The sequence below is a fragment of the Arachis hypogaea genome, chromosome 2 (assembly GCF_003086295.3).
Source record: "Arachis hypogaea cultivar Tifrunner chromosome 2, arahy.Tifrunner.gnm2.J5K5, whole genome shotgun sequence".
In the NCBI taxonomy this organism is placed as follows: Eukaryota; Viridiplantae; Streptophyta; class Magnoliopsida; order Fabales; family Fabaceae; genus Arachis; species Arachis hypogaea.
This window is the reverse complement of record NC_092037.1, coordinates 55,424,231-55,429,472: the sequence shown is the minus strand read 5'-3', so window position 1 is coordinate 55,429,472 and position 5,242 is coordinate 55,424,231. Positions and strand designations below refer to the sequence as shown.

Below are 5,242 nucleotides of genomic sequence, written 5' to 3'. Positions count from 1 at the left end.
GAACAAAAATATTACCACCACATCAAAATAATTAAACTATTATAAAATTCAAAATTCATGCAATTCTTCCTTTTTCAATTAAGCACATTTTTATTCAAGAAAGGTGATGGATTCATAAAACATTCATAACTTTAAGGCATAGACACTAAGAAACTAATGATCACAAGACACAAACATGGATAAACATAAGCATAAATTTTCGAAAAACAGAAGAACAAATAACAAGGAAATCAAAGAACGGGTCCACCTTAGTGATGGCGGCTCTTTCTTGCTCTTGAAGATCCTATGGAGTGCTTGAGCTCCTCAATGTCTCTTCCTTGTCTTTGTTGCTCATCCCTCATGATTATTTGATCTTCTCTAATCTCATGAAGGATGATGGAGTGTTCTTGATGCTCCACCCTTAGTTGTCCCATGTTGGAACTCAACTCTCCTAGGGAGGTGTGTAGTTGCTCCCAATAGTTTTGTGGAGGAAAATTCATCCCTTGAGGAATTTCAGGGATTTCATGATGAGTGGGATCTCTTGTGTACTCCATTCTTTTCTTGGTGATGGGCTTGTCCTCATCAATGGGGATGTCTCCCCTTATGTCAACTCCAACTGAATAACAGAGGTGACAAATGAGATGAGGAAAGGCTAACCTTGCCAAGGTGGAGGTCTTGTCCGCCACTTTATAGAGTTCTTGGGCTATAACCTCATGAACTTCTACTTCTTCTCCAATCATGATGCTATGGATCATGATGGCCCGGTCTACGGTAATTTCGGACCGGTTGCTAGTGGGGATGATTGAGCGTTGTATGAACTCTAACCACCCTCTAGCCACGGGCTTGAGGTCATGCCTTCTCAATTGGACCGGCTTTCCTCTTGAATCTTGCTTCCATTGTGCGCCCTCTTCACATATAACTGTGAGGACTTGGTCCAACCTTTGATCAAAGTTGACCCTTCTAGTGTAAGGATGTTCATCTCCTTGCATCATAGGCAAGTTGAACGCCACCCTCACACTCTCCGGACTAAAATCCAAGTATTTCCCCCGAACCATAGTAAGATAATTCTTTGGATTCGGGTTCACACTTTGGTCATGGTTCTTGGTGATCCATGCATTGGCATAGAACTCTTGAACCATCAAGATTCTGACTTGTTGAATGGGGTTGGTAAGAACTTCCCAACCTCTTCTTCGGATCTCATGGCGGATCTCCGGGTATTCACCCTTTTTGAGTGAAAAAGGGACCTCGGGGATCACCTTCTTCAAGGCCACAACTTCATAGAAGTGGACTTGATGCACCTTTGAGAGGAATCTATCCATCTCCCATGACTCGGAGGTGGAAGCCTTTGCCTTCCCTTTCCTCTTTCTAGAGGTTTCTCCGGCCTTGGATGCCATAATGGTTATGGAAAAACGAAAAAGCAACGTTTTTACCACACCAAACTTAAAATGTTTGCTCGTCCTCGAGCAAAAGAAGAAAGAAGAGAGTAGAAGAAGAAGAAATGAGGAAGAGGGAGATGGTGTTGTATTCGGCCAAAGAGGGGGAGAAGTGGTGTTTAGGTTGTGTGAAAATGAAGGGTTGAAGAAGGGTATATATAGGAGAGAGGGGGTAAAGGGTTCGGCCATGATGGGTGGGTTTGGGAGGGAAAGTGGTTTGAATTTGAAGGGTGAGGTTGGTGGGGATTTATGAAGGATGGATGTGAGTGGTGAAGAGAAAGATGGGATTTAATAGGTGAGGGGTTTTTGGGGAAGAGGTGTTGAGGTGATTGGTGAATGGGGGAAGAAGAGAGAGAGTGATGGTAGGGTCCTGTGGGGTCCACAGATCCTGTGGTGTCAAGGAAAAGGCATCCTTGCACCAAATGGCATCAAAATCCACGTTTTGAGCCATTTCTGGCGTTAAACGCTGGGCTGGTGCCCATTCCTGGCATTTAACGCCAGGTTCTTGCCCTTTACTGGCGTTTAACGCCAGTCTGGTGCCCCTTTCTGGCGTTAAACGCCCAGAAGGGTGCCAGACTGGGCGTTAAACGCCCAACTGCTAGGCTGACTGGCGTTTAAACGCCAGCAGCATCTTCCTCCAGGGTGTGCTGTTTTTCTTCCTGTTTTTCATTTTGTTTTTGCTTTTTTCATTGTTTTTGTGACTTCTTATGATCATCAACCTACAAAAACGATAAAATAACAAAAGAAAATAATTAATTATAAAACATTGGGTTGCCTCCCAACAAGCGCTTCTTTATTGTCATTAGCTTGACAGAGGACTCTCATGGAGCCTCAGAAATGCTCAGAACCGTGTTGGAACCTCCCAACACCAAACTTAGAGTTTGAATGTGGGGGTTCAACACCAAACTTAGAGTTTGGTTGTGGCCTCCCAACACCAAACTTAGAGTTTGGTTGTGGGGGCTCTGTTTGGCTCTATTTTGAGAGAAGCCCTTCATGCTTCCTCTCCATGATGACAGAGGTATATCCTTGGGCCTTAAACACCAAGGATTCTTCATTCACTTGAATGATCAACTCTCCTCTATCAACATCAATCACAGCCTTTGCTGTGGCTAGGAAGGGTCTGCCAAGGATGATGGATTCATCCCTGCATTTCCCAGTCTCTAGGACTATGAAATCAGTAGGGATGTAATGGTCTTCAATCTTCACCAAAACATCCTCTACAAGTCCATAAGCTTGTTTTCTTGAGTTGTCTGCCATCTCTAGTGAGATTTTTGCAGCTTGTACCTCATAGATCCCTAATTTCTCCATTACAGAGAGGGGCATGAGGTTTACACTTGATCCTAAGTCACATAAGGCCTTCTTGAAGGTTATGGTGCCTATGGTACAAGGTATAGAAAACTTCCCAGGATCCTGCCTCTTTTGAGGCAATTGCTGCCTAGACAAGTTATCCAGTTCTTTGGTGAGCGAAGGGGATTCATCCTCCCAAGTCTCATTTCCAGATAACTTGTCATTTAGCTTCATGATTGCTCCAAGGTATTTAGCAACTTGCTCCTCAGTGACATACTCATCCTCTTCAGAGGAAGAATATTCATCAGAGCTCATGAATGGCAGAAGTAAGTCCAATGGAATCTCTATGGTCTCAGTTTGAGCCTCAGATTCCCAAGGTTCCTCATTGGGGAACTCATTGGAGGTCAGTGGACGCCCAGTGAGGCCTTCCTCAGTGGCGTTCACTGCCTCTTCTTCCTCCCAGAATTCGGCCATATTGATGGCCTTGCACTCTCCTTTTGGATTTTCTTCTGTGTTGCTTGGAAGAGTACTTGGAGGGAGTTCAGTAATTTTCTTGCTCAGCTGACCCACTTGTCCTTCCAGATTCCTAATGGAAGATCTAGTTTCAGTCATAAAACTTTGAGTGGTTTTGATTAGATCAGAGACCATGGTTGCCAAGTCAGAGGTATTCTGCTTGGAACTCTCTGTCTGTTGCTGAGAAGATGATGGAAAAGGCTTGCTATTGCTAAACCTGTTTCTTCCACCATTATTGTTATTGAAACCTTGTTGGGGTCTCTGTTGATCCTTCCATGAAAGATTTGGATGATTCCTCCATGAAGGATTATAGGTGTTTCCATAGGGTTCTCCCATGTAATTCACCTCTTCTATTGAAGGGTTCTCAGGATCATAAGCTTCTTCCTCAGATGAAGCTTCCTTAGTACTGCTTGGTGCATTTTGCATTCCAGACAGACTTTGAGAAATCATATTGACCTGTTGGGTCAATATTTTTTTTCTGAGCCAAAATGGCATTCAGAGTGTCAATCTCAAGAACTCCTTTCTTCTGACTAGTCCCATTGTTCACAGGATTTCTTTCAGAAGTGTACATGAATTGGTTATTTGCAACCATTTCAATCAGTTCTTGAGCTTCAGTAGGCGTCTTCTTCAGATGAAGAGATCCTCCAGAAGAGCTATCCAAAGACATCTTGGACAGTTCAGAGAGACCATCATAGAAAATACCTATGATGCTCCATTCAGAAAGCATATCAGTGGGACACTTTCTGATCAATTGTTTGTATCTTTCCCAAGCTTCATAGAGGGATTCTCCTTCCTTCTGTCTGAAGGTTTGGACTTCCACTCTAAGCTTACTCAATTTTTGAGGTGGAAAGAACTTTGCCAAGAAGGCATTGACTAGCTTTTCCCAAGCGTCCAGGCTTTCTTTAGGTTGAGCATCCAACCATGTTCTAGCTCTGTCTCTTACAGCAAAAGGGAATAGCATCAGTCTGTAGACCTCAGGGTCAACCCCATTAGTTTTGACTGTGTCACAAATTTGCAAGAACTCAGCTAAAAACTGATGAGGATCTTCCAGTGGAAGTCCATGGAACTTGCAATTCTGTTGCATTAGAGAAACTAATTGAGGCTTAAGCTCAAAGTTGTTTGCTCCAATGGCAGGGATAGAGATGCTTCTCCCATAGAAGTCGGGAGTAGGTGCAGTAAAGTCACCCAACACCTTCCTTGCATTGTTGGCATTGTTGTTGTTTTCGGCTGCCATTTGTTCTTCTTCCTTGAAGAGTTCGTCCAGGTGCTCTAAAGAGAGTTGTGCTTTGGCTTCTCTTAGCTTTCTCTTCAAGGTCCCTTCAGGTTCAGGATCAGCCTCAACAAGAATGCCTTTGTCTTTGCTCCTGCTCATAAGAAAGAGAAGGGAACAAGAAAATGTGGAATCCTCTATGTCACAGTATAGAGATTCCTTTAGGTGTCAGAGGAAAAGAAGAATAGAAGACAGAAGTGGAAAATTCGAACTTAACAAAGGAGATGGAGTTCGAATTTTGCATTAAGGGATAGTGTTAGTCCATAAATAGAAGGATGTGAGAGGGAGGGAAGTCATTTTCGAAAATTAAGTGGAAAATTTAAAAAATATTTTTGAAAAACATTACTTAATTTTCGAAAATGAAAAGGGAAAAGAAATCAAATGATTTTTGAAAAAGATTTTGAAATTAGAAATCAGAAACATTTGATTGAAAACTATTTTGAAAAAGATGTGGTTAAGAAGATATGATTGGTTTTAAAAAGATGTGATTGAGAAGATATGATTTGAAAATCATTTTAAAAAGATTTGATTTGAAAATTAAAAACTTGACTTAACAAGAAAAGATATGATTCAAACATTAAACCTTTCTCAACAGAAAAGGCAACATACTTGAAATGTTGAATCAAATCATTAATTGATAGTAAGTTTCTTTGAAAAAGGAAAGAAGTTAATTTTGAAAAAGATTTGATTGAAAAATTGATTTGAAAAAGATTTGATTTTGAAAAACTTTGAAAACTTGAAAAAAATTGATTTTGAAAAC

The 5,242-nt window shown here is 41.5% G+C and overlaps 1 non-coding gene across 1 annotated transcript; it reads left to right on the top strand.

The window, feature by feature from the left end:
• Positions 1-3,933: 3,933 nt before the first annotated feature.
• On the top strand, positions 3,934-4,041 carry LOC112764973 (small nucleolar RNA R71). The gene has a single exon (XR_003183421.1). It is a non-coding gene; the product is annotated as a small nucleolar RNA R71 (small nucleolar RNA).
• Positions 4,042-5,242: the final 1,201 nt, after the last annotated feature.